Source organism: Prionailurus bengalensis, chromosome E2, assembly GCF_016509475.1.
Source record: "Prionailurus bengalensis isolate Pbe53 chromosome E2, Fcat_Pben_1.1_paternal_pri, whole genome shotgun sequence".
Lineage (NCBI taxonomy): Eukaryota > Metazoa > Chordata > Mammalia > Carnivora > Felidae > Prionailurus > Prionailurus bengalensis.
Genome location: NC_057352.1, coordinates 6,246,909 through 6,263,497, shown reverse-complemented (window position 1 = coordinate 6,263,497; position 16,589 = coordinate 6,246,909). Strand labels below are relative to the sequence as shown.

The 16,589-nt window shown below is 39.5% G+C and overlaps 1 pseudogene; it reads right to left on the bottom strand.

The window, feature by feature from the left end:
• Positions 1-10,601: 10,601 nt before the first annotated feature.
• Positions 10,602-12,236, bottom strand: LOC122494803 (annotated as a pseudogene).
• Between the last annotated feature and the right edge of the window lie 4,353 nt (positions 12,237-16,589).

The window sequence follows — 16,589 nt, the reverse complement described above, 5'->3', positions numbered from 1 at the left end:
GTGGTCATAGGCACTTCTCTGGATTTGTTGGTATCATTGAGAGCCTTTGTTGGTTAATACAGGAAATTAATACTCTATCAGAAAGATGATCATGAAACAGAGTAGATCGTTACATTGACAAAATGAGATTTTTATGTGAGAATGATGGGTTACTGGAGATGATATACGTGGTAGAGAAAATGGAGGGTAATGATGGTCTCTCCCTCTTTGAAAGGTAATAGTTATATATCATGAATGAATAAAAATTACTCTTATTTTTGGAAACTGAAAAGTTATAGAGGACATTTTAATCAGAAGAACCAAGGTATGGGTGACCGGGTGGCTCAGTGTGTTGAGTGTCTGGCTTGATTTTGGCTCAGGGTCATGTGATAAACCTCTCTGTTGGGCTCTCTGCTGAGCGTGGAGCCTTAGGATTCTCTCTCTCTCTTTGCCCCTCTTGCCTACTTGTGCTCTCTCTAAAAACAAAACAAAAACAAACCCAAAAGTAGTATGCTTGTGAAGGATTCAAATTTGACCACTGAAATTGCATTTTGATACTATTTGATTTAGGATACCCTATTTCTCATATCTAAGTAACTAAAATGTAAGCTTTTGTGTAACCTTAAATGAATCATGTGACTGTTATTAGCCCATGTGCATCCCACCTCCTTGGGGCATTTCATAATGAACACTAATAATACATCCTTTGGCTCTGTAGGTTGAATATCACCCATAACAATTTTTTCCATGTTAGATTCAGATGTGCAGTTCAGGAAATATATATTCATAAGTTGAATTTGAGAGTTCAAATTCATAGTATATCTCAGTATATCTCAAAGTTCATAGTATATGTCAGATTATTTTTGTTGCTGTAATGAAAATAACCATAGTGCAATTTCAAACTCTCACCCTCTAAAACCTGCCTCCTCATTCATGAATATACTCCATATGATAATATTTATACATACCTTTTATGCTAAAATGAGACTAGTGTGTTGCACCGTTACATTAAATGAAAACAAAAAGTAGGCATATGAAAAGTATTGGGAAGTAAAAGAAAATTTCAGAAGTAAGGATAAAGATACTTATAAGAATACAGAAGAAGTTAAGAAGATACTGTAAGAAGTAAGGATAAAGGTAACACAACATTTTGTGCCGGTGTGCTCAGGGAAATAATTTGAAAAGGTAAACGTTCATGAATTTACTCTCAAGAGCGAACATACACAATGGGAATCTTTTTTGATAATGAGAAGTCTCACATATTTACCCTCTAAAACATTTTTTGCTCATTTGCACTTGTGCTTACTCCACTGGAACAGGATGTTTGGATGTCAAGAATGATGACTGTTCACTCAAGTGTTCGGAGAATATTTATTACATAAAGATGCTTTCTCAGGAGAGCAGGGTAGACTTCTCAAGTTCTGAAAATGGCTAGAGAAAGCAGGGAATGGTGGCTACTTTGTTATGATGCATACTGTGCGGGGCCGGGGTGATGGTACTCATTTACACTGTGAATTTATAACTACGGCCAAGGGAAGGGCCTCTCAGGAGTCATTATTAGCTTTTCCTGTCCAGATGGGCAGAATAGTAAGAGGTGTAATGACGCTTCACAGGTATCATTAGTTGGGCATCAAAAGTAGAGTCAGACTCTTTAGTATAAAACTGAATGTTTCTCCTAACTGACTTCATTGGGAAAGACCACAATCTTCCTCATGCTAACTACTGCCTTCTCTTTCCTGATGCACACATAGACCCCACCACACAATATGATTATGGAAACTGGTTGTGAACTACAGTTGAGCTAAACTACCAAAGACATTTTTAGACCATGTCATGATTCTTTTTCCAGTAAGTTATAGTCTAATATTAATATACATTCAGAAGTGATAGAACATTTCCCCACTATAAGCCTTTTGTAGAACTCTCGCTTTAAAGGAGAATGGAATGAACGGAATCTCAAAATCAGTCCTTCCAGTTTTCTACCAAGATACTAGAATCAGGGAATGCCTGGGTGGCTCAGGCAATTATGCATCCAACTCTTGATTTTGTCTCAGGTCATGATCTCATGGTTCGTGGGATTGAGCCTCAGGTTGGGCTCCACACTGAGCATGGAAAAATAAACAAACTTTAAAAAACTTTTCAAAAAGGTACTAGAATTAGATTATCTGTATTGAAACTTGGCAAATCAGTTTTAAATTCATGTAAATAAAATTAATAAATTTCAAAGGAAATCTGTAAGAAGACACCAAGGATTAGTAATTTTTGACACATTTTTAACACCTCTCAGACTGCTGGTGGGTTGCACGCAACATTATACTCTCTGAACAAAGTCCACTGACAAAATCTGTTTCATTCTACAGTTATCCTTGACTACCTTGTCATTTAATAAGGGGTATATTTAAACCTGGTCTGCAAAATGTTTTCTTTACCATCTTTTTATCTTGTTGTTGAGGCATGAATATGACATTTGAAAATTCCCCAGTATCCTTATTGTATTTAATTAATTTATTTTTGAGAGAGTGCACACAAGTAGGGAACAGTGGGAGAGGGAGAGAATCAGGCTCCACGCTCGGTGCAGAGCTGACACGGGATTCGATCCCACTATCCTGGCATCATGGCCTGGGCCCAAATCAAGAGTCTTGACCCTCAACTAACTGACTGAGCCACCCAACCCCCCACCCATATCTTTATCAAAATTGCATTATTAAAGCATTTTCTTAATGTTTATTTTTGAGAGAGTGAGGGAGTGGGCGAGGGGCAGAGAGAAACAGAGACACAGACTCCAAAGCAAGCTCTCGGCTCTGAGCTGTCACACAGAGCCCACTGCGGGGCTTGAACCCATGAACCATGAGATCATGACCGGGCCAAAGTCAGCTGCTTAACCAGCTGAACCACCCAAGCGCCCCAAAAATTGCATTATTAAAATATGTAGCTAATTAGGAAAAACCTCCTGGGATTATTTCTGTGTAAATAAGACAAAACCTAATAAAGAAAAGGCCTTTGCCCCTCCCCATTCATCCTTCTTGGTCCTACAGTGGCCATCCTGCTGTAAGGAGAGAGAGTGCTGGGTGCTAAGGGAGGTGGAGCAGGCAGAGGACTGCCCAGGGGACCCATCCCATCCCAACCTGCATGTCTGGGCTTCCTGTTATGTGAGAATGATAAACCACCTAGTTGTTTCAGCCACTGATTTCCAGGAGGACTGTCACTCACAAATAAAACTGTCCTACCTAACCAATAAGATTAATATTTGTATTGAGAGTAGAATGGAACATTTGAGAGGGAATCCTGAATTTAACATTTTGTAGCTTAGAAAAGCTTTACTAAAACATTCCTTCATTGATGAGATAGAGCTGTTTCGCACATACCTACAACTCAAAATATGAAAATACAGCTTGAGAGTTTATGACAGATGTTCAGAATGCTAGGATAGAAAGTTACAGGAGTAAAGAATTTGGTGTCACAAATAGAATTACATGTTTCCTTGAGCATTTGAACTATTAGTCTCTGAGCTTATACCCTGCAGTAACTTTCTACCTTGCACAGAAAAACTGCATCCACTCATTGTATCAGTCAGCAACTATTCTAATCACGGATATTAGCAGGAAACAAAATTCCCGGCCTTCAAGTATATATCTATAAGGTAAGTCTATGAGGATTAAAAATGATAGTGGTAAAAGTACCATAAATATGTTCATGTACAATGATACACCACAGGGTTTCCTAATTTAAACAATGTTTTCAGGCAATGCCCACATGATGAGGCAATATTTGAGTAGAAACCACTGAAAATGTATCATGCAAATACAAATGTGGACGGACAAGTAGGTGGAGGAAACAAGCAGAAAATTACCTGAATGGGAACATTTTACAGTGGATCCAGAATATCCACAATTGGTGTGTGGCTTGGTGAAATGTGATATTAAGATTCTACTGGAGACGTTTAAACTTTGGGACTTTTGTTCAAAATCCTCTCATGGCTTCTCATTTCCAAAAGGAAAATCAAAGTCACTTCATGGACCAACAGGCCCTGTAAAGTTTGCTGGCCCCAACCCTCCTTGCATCTCTGATTTCATCTACTCCTGCTCTCTCCCTCTTCCCTGTTTTATGTCTCCCTTTAGTCTTAGGCCTATTTAACATTTTAAATAAATAAAATTTGGGACTCCTTGTAGTGAACATTTTTCAAATTTTAATAATAGCTAAAATTATATGGAATAGATCCAAAACCATGACCTATTTGGAGAAGGCACAGACCTATTTCTTTACGGCAGATTTACCACTACCAAGAGAACACAGCAATGGGGTGTGCTAATGAATTCATGGAAAGATAGTAAATATCATTTGTTAAAACTATCTAGGGAGCTGATCCCAGGACTTATTAAGATACATACTTTTCCTGTTGTCTACCCCTGTAGCCAGTCAGGAGTGTATTGCTTCTTCCATTTACGAATCTGTATCAAGTAATATTTGGTAGGTCTTTTATACCTCAGTTATGTCTTCAATGTCAGTATCATCAAATTTTTAACAAGATATTGAAAACTGAATTGTAACAAAATCACACATTTCATGTTTTCCTCATTAGTACAAGACCTAGTAATTCCCAATTATTCCTAGTCTTCCAGTTGAGACCAATACTGTGTCACCATTGCCTAATATTTAACTACAATATTGACTTTTCAGTATGTTTCATATACCAATTTTATACTAACTCCGGTGTGATGATAATGTGACTCTGCGAGGTCGGCAAACTTTTATGTAAGGAAAATATATAAATATTTTATTCTTTGTAGGCCATACTGTTTCTCTTACCACTCTTCCAGTATGTCCTTATTGGGTCAAAAGTACCTAAATATGAGTGTCGATGCATTCCAGTTACACTTCACTTAAAAACAGACAGTAGGTTGCATTTGGCTCATGTTCTGTAGGTGGCAGACTCCTGATGTACACAAAGGAATTAAGAGCACTAGAAGTAGTAACTATATGAGTAAATAAAAACTGTCTTTCCTATTTTTAAACCCCTTTAAAATATAGTGGACTGTTTAAGAAACTAATAGTGTAGTATATATGTATATGGTATGTGTAAATGAAACCTATACTAATGGTAGCACAGGGCAGGAGTGGAGAAATGGAAGTCCTTGTGGAAAGGAAAGGTCGGATGCTCTGTATGAAGAAGTATAAACGCATGTGAAGGTATACTGTGGTCATCTGTGTAGGATAACCCCTAAAGCAAATACACAAAAAATAATTACAGGTAACACCACTGAACCAAAGAAAAGGATTTGAAACAAAATCATCTGTAAAAATTGAGTTACATCAAAGAAGACAGAAAGAGAGGGAATAGGGCAAAGGAGACATTATAAAAGTAATAGCAAGATAATGTAAATCTATATAATAATACCTGTAAAAGGAAATAGTCTAAAGGCTCCATTGAAAAGCAAAAATTGTCACTAATTTTTTTTTTAGTTTTATTTATTTTGAGAGAGAGAGAAGGAGAGAGAGAAACTCAAGCAGACTCTGTGCTGTCAGTGTAGGCCCAACATGGGGCTCCATTTCAAGAGCCATGAGGTCATGACCTGAGCTGAAACCAAGAGTCTTAGAACCTATAAACAGATGAGCCAACCAGGCGCCCCTGACAATTAAAGTTTTTAAAAACAGACAATATATTTCCTGTGGGAAATTCACTTCACAAATTAAGGACACAAAGTAAAATCTTGGACAAAAGATAACATAAACGTTACTAAAAATAAAGTAGCTATATTAACTATATTTAAAGAGCAAACAACATGACCGGGAATAATGAAATCTATTTCATAATCATAATGACACGAGAATCCTAATTAATCCTTTATTTTCACTACACACAAATACACAAATACTCCCCATATCCAAGTCAGACACTAGAATCATGATGGTGGACAACCTTAGTCCACAAACACACACAAATACAGAAACATTACACACAGATGCAAACGTGTGCATATGCGTAACATATACTCAAACGCACAGTCATAACCTCACAAACATGCACTCCGTAGAAAACTCACTCATGCACATACATCAAATATAGGCACACACATTTACACACACTCCCTGTATTCCCACATTCCCAGTCCCATGTATGTAATTACATTCAAAGAGTCTGCATGCACATGTGTGTCTCCACAATGTGCTCACATGTTGGAAGAATACAGGAATCTCCTGATCTTGGATGCCTGATAATGGGGGGCACTTCCCACCTTTCTTACTTCTTCCATCCCTGCAACAACCCCCACATATGATATTTGCCACGTGCAGTATCTTAAACTGCTGTGAGCATTGCCATTGTGGGGGCAGGCGAATGGAGCAGAGTTGGAAGGTTGCAGGCATGTGATACAGCAGGGTCTAAATGAGGCCAGAGGGAGAGGGTTATAGGCAGTGTGCAGAGAGCAAGGGACCATAGTGGAACAGATGCAAAACTCTTCAAAGGCATGTGATGCCACACTACTTGGTAAATACAGATATGTACACAAAAGCAAGGGGGAAAAGGCTAAAATGAACCCTGAAATACGGGATCAGAGTCAGGGACATCAGTATGCACACGGAGGTAGCTGTAGATAAGTAAATAAAACAGCAAAGAGAAAACTATAGATCTGTGTGAGGACAGGTAATTCCAGGTCAGTCTACTCAGACTAAGAGCAAAGACATCCCAGTATCAAGGAGAACACTCAGCACCCACATCTTGGTTTCTAACACTATTCTCTAATAAAAGGCTCCTTGGAGTTGTGGCTGATTCTATGGCAGGAGCAGGGAAAATACAAGATGTGCCTGGGGGATCTTGTAGTGGCAGAATGTTAAGAGTAAGGAAGTAATAAAAAAAAAAAATGGGGACATATCAAAGGGCCATAATAGCCAAACCTGAAAGAAATCCTGCCACCTGTCACCAAATCTCTGATACCAACTAGGTGTCCTTCAATTCAATATAATTCTGACTTTATCTGGTGTTAGTAGAGACCCCACAAGTTAAGGGCAAAGTTGTTCCCGGGAGTGCCCCCACTTCAGACACCAGTCATGAGTCAGGCATTCCCAAACCTCCCACGCGTCTCCAGCCAGCTAAAAATTTAAGGTTGCCTCCAAGTCCCTCTGCTTAAATATTTGCTGGGATGACTCACAGAACTCGGAAAGTGCTATATGTATGATAATCGTCGATAATTAATTTCTATATTGGGACCTAAAAAATTGTAGGCCACATTAGTGGCCTGGCCCACATCACAAATCTAAACCTAAATCAGCCTGCTCTTATGTGAAACATCCAGCAAGGAAACCAAACATACACCAATCACAGTCCTCCAATGCAGCTTCAGGTAGCCAATCTTACCCTGTATTCAGCACCTCCTGGTCTTCCAAGGAAATCCCTGACCTCCTAGCCAATCATGCCCTGTTTCTGCACTGCCTCTTCTAAAACTCAATCTTTCCCCAAATCCATTAGGAAGAGCACTCCACTCCCTACATGGGAGGCTCTGTCCTCCCCAAATCAAGGATTGTCTTCCCTGGAATAAAAGACAGCAAACTCGTTACTAAATTGTTTTAGTTTTGTCATTTCACATTTTATTGTAAAGGATAGCAATAAAGAGCCACATTAAGGCATCCATAGGGCAGGGTTTGGGAGGACTGCCCATACAGTAGCTTTTGTCCCCCACAAAGAAGCTCCCAGGAGCTCCTCCAGGTGTTTAATCAGGGCTTCACTACCTAGACTTGGTTGATTAAATCATTGGCCACATGACTGAACTCAATCCCCAGTCAGCCTCCTTCCTCTCCCTAGGAGTTGGGCTGCTGATCATTTCCATTCAATCACATAGTTGGTCTTTCAGAGGTGTCCAGTCCCCCATTTTGAAGTTCTGTGGGGAACCCTTGCCCAGAGTTGCCTCCTTAGTGTAATAAGGACACGCCTACCACTTAGGAAATCTTAAAGGTTTCTGAAGCTCTGAGCCAGGAACCTGAGACAAAGACCAGGTGAGTGTGTGTGTGTGTGTGTGTGTGTGTGTGTGTGTGTGTGTTCATGTTTATTTTTGGGAGAAAGAGTGCATACACACACACAAGAGTGGGAGGGGCAGAGAGAGAGGGAGACACAGAATCCGAAGGAGTCTCCAGGCTCTGATCTATCAAAACAGAGCCCAATGTGGGGCTTGGACCCACAAGCTGTGAGACCATGACCTGAGCTGAAATTGACTGCTTCCCTGATGGAGCCACCCAGGTGCCCCCTGAGTGTACTTTATACCACAGCTTCCAATGACCAAAGCTTGAACAATCTAAGCAACGAAATAATTTGCAGAGCATTGAAGTATAACACAAGGTATAAAATAAGTATAAATGAGTTCATGCTGATATGAGTAACCAATTGAATAAACACATAAATGAAGGAGAAGTGACACAGCTTCCACACAGAAGAATGGCAGATAACAAATGTGGCTACTTAGCCCTCCAGGATGTGGAGCTTAGTTCAACAGCACACCCCTACCCTCAAGTACCATCTTCCCCCACCGCCCCCACACTTGACTGTGGGCTGTGTTTAGAGTTTCCCAAAGAATAGAGTATGGAAAGGCATGCATGGTAATTTTACAGTGGAGGAGTCTGGTGAACGTGACCTTAACTAACTGATCACGATTAACATCATCCAAGGTAACTCGTGTTAATTGCAAGAAACCTCTCAGACTGTATGCCGTGATGAGATGTGATATTCTTCTCAAGAATCCATAAACACAGTCTATCCAGGAGAACAACTTCAGGGGCGCTTGGGTGGCTCAGCTGGTCGAGCGACTGACTCTTGATTTCAGCTCAGGTCATGATCTCACAGTTAGTGGGATCAAGTCCCAGGTCAGGCCCTGCGCTGACCGCGTGGAGCCTGCTCGGCATTCTTTCTTTCCCTCTTTCTGCCCCCGTCCTCCCTATCAAATAAATAAACTTAAGGAAAAGAAAAAGAAAACTTCTGAGAAATTCAACTTTAGAGGCATTCTAAAATGTGAGGGACCCGTATACCTCAAGCCTGTCCTGAAAAACAAGGAAAGTGTGAGAACGTGCTCCACTGAGCAGAGGAGACCGGGGAGTCAGGACAGCTACATATAATGTAAAATCTTGGATGGATCCTGATCAGAAAAATGACTGTGTTAAAACCATTGAAATGTAAATAAAGTCTGGAGTTATTTAACTATGACATAGCGATGTAGGTTCCCTAGTTGTGAAAATGAACTATGGTAAGGTTAAGGTGGTAGCTTGGGGGTTCTGGGTGAGAGATATTTTGGAACTCACAGTGTTATATTTACAAATTTTCTGCAAATCTAAGTTATTTCAAACTAAAATGTTTACTTTGAAAAACTTGCAAATGTTTATGATTTAATAACAGTGAATTATGTTAACCTCTTCTTTTTAAGTGTTTTAAATCTTTATTTTTGAGAGTGAGAGAGAGTGTGAGCAGGGGAGGAACACAGTGAGGGTGGACACAGAACCTGAAGCAGTCTCCAGGCTGTAACCTGTCAGCACAGAGCCTGACACGGGGCTCGAACTCATGAACTGCGAGTTCATAACCTGAGCCAAAGATGGACACCCAACTGCGTGAGCCACCTAGGCGCCCATAAAATCTTTGTTTTTTTTAAATTTTCTATTTTTAAGTAATCTCTACACCCAATATGGGGCTCAAAGTCACCATCCGTAGATTAAGAGATGCATACTCTACTGACTGAGCCAGCCAGGTGCCCATAAAATAGTTCTATGTTTCAGTTAATATCTTTTTTTTTTCCTTTCAATGGTGTCTATTGCCTTGGTAGTGATTTCAAAAGCGATACTATCCCTTTTTAAACAAAATATGTTCATATACTCCAGCTTCAAACTGCTACTCGTCTCCTGCACCAAGCCTGATGAAATGGTCCTCCATAACCTCAAGCTGGAAAAGCAGAAGTCCATCTTGAAATCTCTTTCTCACCACCACAGCCAACTGCCATCAAGATTTAACACAGAACAGTCTACCTTGTAAACATCTCAAAAGTCATTCAGTCTTTTCCCACATATGCAATCTGTTTACTGGCTGCACCTGCACCCTTTCTAAAATTCAGCTGACACCTCTTCCTATGTTCCTCTTTGTCCCCCACAGTTTATTCTTCAAATATTGACCAGAAAATATTTTCATGCACTCATCTTGCCCCATAAGCATTATATTTCAAACGTCCACAGTTTCTCTTAGATATGAGGCATAACATTCATAGCATAGCCTCCAGAGCAAGCAGTAAGTAAACCTAGTTTTCCCTCCACCCTCATCCCAGGCCATGTGCATCATAATCAGGATTTACAATTGCAATCTCAGGTATATCTTGGGAAAATTTAATATCTCAATTTGAAAATTACACATTCAGTGGTATTGCCAGTATGTTCACATTATTTCAGGACTGTTTTCTGGAATCTTAACTTCTCCACTGTTACCATTAAAAAAAATACAACTATTGGGGCGCCTGGGTGGCTCAGTCAGTTGAGCATCCAATTTCAGCTCAGGTCATGATCTCACAGCTTGTGAGTTCGAGCCCCGTATCAGGCTCTGTGCTGACAGCTTGGAGCCTGCAGCCTGCTTCAGATTCTGTGCCTTCCTCTGTCTCTGCCCCAACCCACTCACATTCTGTCTCTCTCTCAAAAATAAACATCAAAAAATTTTTAAATAAAAAAACTATATAAATATACACATATTAATTACAGATGATTTCATGTACCATGCTCTTTAGTATTTCATATTAAGCTGATGTCAGTGTCTCAATCACCCATCTCTCTGCAATGAAACTGGCTCATTATGGTTCTTAACATTCCTTGAGGTCTCACTGCATCAGTGACTGAACAGGTGGAAGACGATTCATATATCCCTGATGAGATGAGGGAATTATGTATTTCTTCCACAGCAGACACATTACAGTCTGAATATGCTGGGGTCATGATTCATGAGAACAAAAGGGCTAATACTTGGAAAACACGCAGTGATTAGTAAAGTGACATTCACCAGCCACCAACTAGAATTATCAAAGGGAGCCACGTAAACATAAATGATGGACACAACGGCATTAAACGATACAATGGTGTTCACCAAAACAAGGACGCTTTGGGTGGCTCTGGTCTCAGGGGAGGTCTGGGGGAGAGATTGTTCCTATGGATGCTTTGGACCCTCTGCTTGTGACTGTGAAGGAGAAAAACCATGGAGCTGCTGGCCAACGTCATGTGTCCCAAACATAAAATGTCAAGGAAAGATGTCATTGCTGCCTATGATGAGCCTGTGATCTTGTCTCTACACTGTGAAGCACAACAATATCCCAAACACTTTTTTTGGTAATAGTTTTGTTGTTTCATTTACAGTCATATAAATGGGAAAAAAACTTATTTGCTAGCATGTGGAACACCCTGCACAGGATACTTTGGGGCCAATGTACTTTGGAGCTTTCACTTTAAGCTCTGCCCACCTGGAGTTCCCAGGGCTGATGGTGATGGCCTGGAAGACACTCAAGGGCAGGTGGAACAAAGGGACATACCTCTGGCCACTCCGTGAACATATAAAAGAACGTAGCATCCATAATAAATGGTGAAATGTTTCAGCCCTAGCGCTGCCATCGTCTCTGGGATTCCTCTAGAGAGAATGGGCAAGGAGTTGGCTACACTCAGGTGCCTGAGAACCAACTTTGTGGATCTCGGCTTGCATCCCCTGAAGCAAAGGGACATCTAATGATAGAAGAGTGAGAAACTGCCCAGGATTCCAATGACTATGTGGGATAGGAAGATCACTACTATATTCAAATCCACCGAGGCCATTCTGTCATTGTCCAGAACTCACACATAGAGGATTCTGCATGAAAATAATGAGTTTTGGGCTACACTTTCATGGAAAATAAAATCTTCACTTACCTCTCCCTTTCCCTGAGAATGAACATCTAAACTCTATTGTCTTTTGTTAAGAGATGTCCAGAGTTACGTGTGTGTCTTTTTATAGCACTTACAATGTGTGGGTCACTGTTATTACTGCTTTCCCTATTGCAATTTATATAATATTCACAACCCTATGAGTTAGGAACTAACATTACTCTCATTCTATAGATGAGGAGAATTTAACCATGGGAAGTTAAGTGACTCATGTAAATAGCAGAGGAATCACGATTTGAACCTTGGTTGCCTAGTTGCAGTGATATGAATGTTTGCTACAGTACTATACTATGCCAGGAACCTCGTTATGGATACACACGCGTGCGCGCGCACACACACACACACACACACACCCCTTCTCATATTTTAAATTTTACTTACTAAACCTGGTTTGATCATTTCCCACTTTCATTTAAGTATTCTTTATAACCAATATAACTATGGAGTGAAGATTCAAAGGTATTAATAAATTATTCATGCACTGAGTAATTTTATTGAGCCAATCTGATTTACTTAATGTAGACAACTGTTAGGATGGCAGCTGAACTCATTTCATTTTTTGCCTGGACCAAAAGGACAATGGCATCCGTAACAGAAATTACTGGGCAGAACTGCACTGTGTGCTAACATATGGGACATGAAACATCACATAGTGATAAAGCATATTAGGGCAGAAAATATTAATCCTCTTTAAAGATCACATCACTGTATGTTATTTTATAAAAAAAAAAAACCTGAAACTTGAATTGATATTTGATTTCAAAAAGCTATTTAAATACAGCACAAACCTGCCAAATGGAATTTGAGGGCTTGGAATCTTGGGCATTTAATAAATTGAAAAGCAAGAAAGGTGAATCATGAGCTGGGAATACTACTGAAATGATTTTAAACCAGAGGAAATATAAGTTAAAAATTTTTTCCTGATGAGATTTTATTTTTAAACTAATTTATTAATTTAAATTAAAATACAAAAATAAATTCCTTAATTTTTTGCTCTTTGAAACCATCGGTTACAATGTTAACTTTTTCATAAAGGACCTTTCCTAATTTCATGAAGAAGATTATCTCACAGATCAAGAGACTACAGAGATTTGCAGTAGAGACACATTTACTGTCTCCATTAAGCACATCACACTCAAGTTACAGAAGAACAAATTTCAGCAATTCCCATTCAGTCATGCTATTCGTGCTGTGAACCAGGTATTTTAATTAGTTCCATCACACTCATTATCACACACACATGCCTTTAGAGAAATCACATTATTGCTCCTGAAAATGTCTCTGTGACTCTTGCTCACGTTATTGAATGGCAGATTAATTTTGAAATTATAATCTTTTTGTTTAAAATTTTTTTAATGTTTATTTATTTTAGAGACAGATAGAACACAGTTGGACCTTTCCCAACTAGACAAACTCTTTGTCTTGCTCATAAACGAACACTAGAGATATTCCACTAAGGCCAGAAAACCACACTAAAAAACGTACATGGTCACCTGTTCTATTAATTTGTCATTGTATTGGGGGGTTAGCCAGGGCCATTTAAAATGGTATAAGAATTAGAAACAAAGATGCAGAACTATGTTTGTATATGATTCAAGTATACGTCCCAAAACACAAAGGAACTGATAGAAAATCCAGTATTAAAAATAATTCAGTAAGCTAATAGGACATAATACTGACATACAAAAACAATAGCCTTTTTGTACATAGGCTAGTATTTTTTATTAAAAACATTTTTAATGTTTATTTATTTTTGAGAGAGAGAGAGAGAGAGAGAGGGGCAGATTGAGAGGGAGACACAGAATCCGAAGCAGGCTCCAGGCTCCAAGTTTTCAACACAGAGCCCAATGCAGGGCTTGAACCTACAAACTGTGAGATCATGACCTGAGCCCAAGATGGACGCTTAACCGACTGAGCCAACCAGGCCCCCATGTGCACAGGATATGTTTATACAATAGCCTAGGTGCAATAAAGACACATTTATGAGTTATTAAGAAGGCCTGCAATTACAAAAGTGTAACATAAGATGAAATAGGGGCACATGGGTGGCTCAATTGGTTAAGCATCCGACTCTTGATTTCATCTCAGGTTGTAATCCCAGGGTCATGGGATCAAGCCTCCTGTCTGGTGCTGCACTGAGCGTGGAGCTCGCTTGGGATACTCTCCCTCTCTCTCTCTTTCTCTCTTCCTCTCTCTCTCTCCACCTGCCTCTATCCCCCACTCTCTCTCTAAAATAAACAAATAAATAAATAGCTTTAAAAAATAAATTAAATAAACTAGCCAGTAATGAAACTAACAAAAATATGTAAAGCCTATATGGGGGAAAAAATTAAACACTCCTGAAATATATGAAAGTAGAAATAAATGAATATAAATTCATGTCATGTTCTTGGGTAGAAAAAGTCAATGTTATAAAAAGGTCAGTTCTCCTTAACCTAATTTATGAATTTAAATTTGATCCTGATATAGATAGTTTTTTAAATATATTGACATAGTTTTTTGAACTAGCAATGTTACTGCAAAAATCTTACAGAATAATGAATAAAAATATTCACAAAAACTTAAAAAAATCAGTATGGATATCCTTATGAGATGTTTATTTATAAACAGATTATGAGATCAGTGAAGCTAAAAATTCAGAAGTATGCCAAAGTGCATAAGAAAAGTTAATAACCAGCATAAACTAAAGTGGGGATAACATCACTAATGCTTGGTATTTGGGAAATGGGAATTCCTATCAAAATGACAATAAATGTTCTTTTTTTTTTTAAATTTTTTCTTAAGTTCATTCATTTTTGAGGGAGAGGCAGAGGCAGTGTGTGAGCAGGGGAGGGTCAGAGAGAGAGGGAGACACAGAATCCAAAGCAGGATCCAGGCTCCGAGCTGTCAGCACAGATCCCAAGGCAGGGCTCAAACCCAGAAACCATGAGATCATGACCTGAGCCAATGTTGGACGCTTAACCAACTGAGCCACCCAGGTGCCCCGACAATAAACGTTTTTATTCTTCACATCCTACAGCGGGATAAAGGTCAAACAAAAGAGAAGTCTATATGGTAAAAAATAATTAAAAATGATTAAATACCTTCCTAAGACCTGTTTCTCAAGCACCTGACTGTAGCCAACCTCTGGCTCATCATCATTAAAGACGTTGCTCAGCAACACTTTTGACTTGAAAAATATCTTCGTTGAGTTTTGATGCATATTTGTTTTGTATGTTCCGAGTGGCCACTGGTGTATCCATTGGCATCACCTGCTTCTTGAGTGTCTTCCAGAACATCACGATTGGCCCCAGGAACTCCAAGATGATAGAACTTAAAATAAAAGCTCTGCTCACCTCTCTAACAATCAGCTGCTGGATCCTCACTGTGGGGGTAAATACCACTTTCTCTCTTCTTGTGACTGACAATGAACAGTGGAAACATCACAAAGAAATTTGACCAGGGGGTGCTGAATAACAAGATCACACAATCACCATTTGCCCTACTTTTAACCTTCCTTCCTGTGGGCCATTTGGGATTCATGACCTGGACCAGCATCTCCATAGTTTTCCACGTCTTAAGATACAAGCAGTGGGTCCAGCACATTCACAGGAACATCTCCAGAATTTCCCCAGAGGTGAGGGCTACCCAAGGCATCCTTGTCTTGATAAGCACCTTTGTATCGTTTTAAGCTCTCTCCTCCACCTTTTCATTTCATTTGGCTCTTTCTGAAAATCCCAGTTGGTGGGTGCAGAACCCCTCTACCCTAATCACTCCATGGTTTTGTTTTTTTTTAACAATCAGCCCTTCTGTTCTCTGGAGCCCTGACCTTATTGTGTCCAGGGTCCTCTCTCCATGCTACAGAAGGCATACACAACTCTCTAAAATGACAAGATACCTATAAACTATTGTAAACTGTTAAAGAATGTGTAGTCATGTGTTCATTCACTCCTTGCAGAGATTTAAGCACTGGAGGGGGCAGTCACTTAATAGAGAGGGTGTGAAAAACAAATCCAGCCAGCACCACCTTCAGGATTTCCACAGGAAAACAGAACAGGAGCTATTAACTTGCATATTTCCTATTGAAGATTATTAACAGTATATATGATGCTGCTGAAAATGTGAAAACCTAGTTTTACAATTTGCTTGTATTATTGACATAAAGAACAGACATGTCTCTGGAAATATTTCAAAACCACTATTTCATCAGTACTAGGAAAAATTAAGTATCTCTGAAAGAGTACACCTTTTACAAGCCTCCTCATCTGCACTTGTTACCAAGCATTCAGAAACAGAAAACAAAAGATCTAATTTTCCGGGTACCTGGATGACTCAGTGGCTGACCCTCAGATTCTTGCTTTTGGCTGAGGTCAGGATCTCAGGGTTTGTGAGATCCAGCCCAGAGTTGGGGGGGGGGGGGCGGGGGAGGGGACAGAGGGCTCTGCTCAGAGCCGGCTTGGGATTGCAGATCTAGCTCAATGCCCCTCCCCGCTTGCTCTCCCTCCCGTGCTCTCTCTCAAAATAAATACATTTTTAAAAATCTAATTTTCAAGGAAAAAAAAATCCTTCCAAAATAACCGAGAACAAAGATTTAAAAAAATTAAAATTGCAATGAAATTTGGCAATTAAGGGCTTAAGCAAATACAGGTGCCATGTGGTAGGTTTCAAAGACGTTTGGATTTGTAATTCATCTCGAGAGGTGTGGATTCGAATATCAA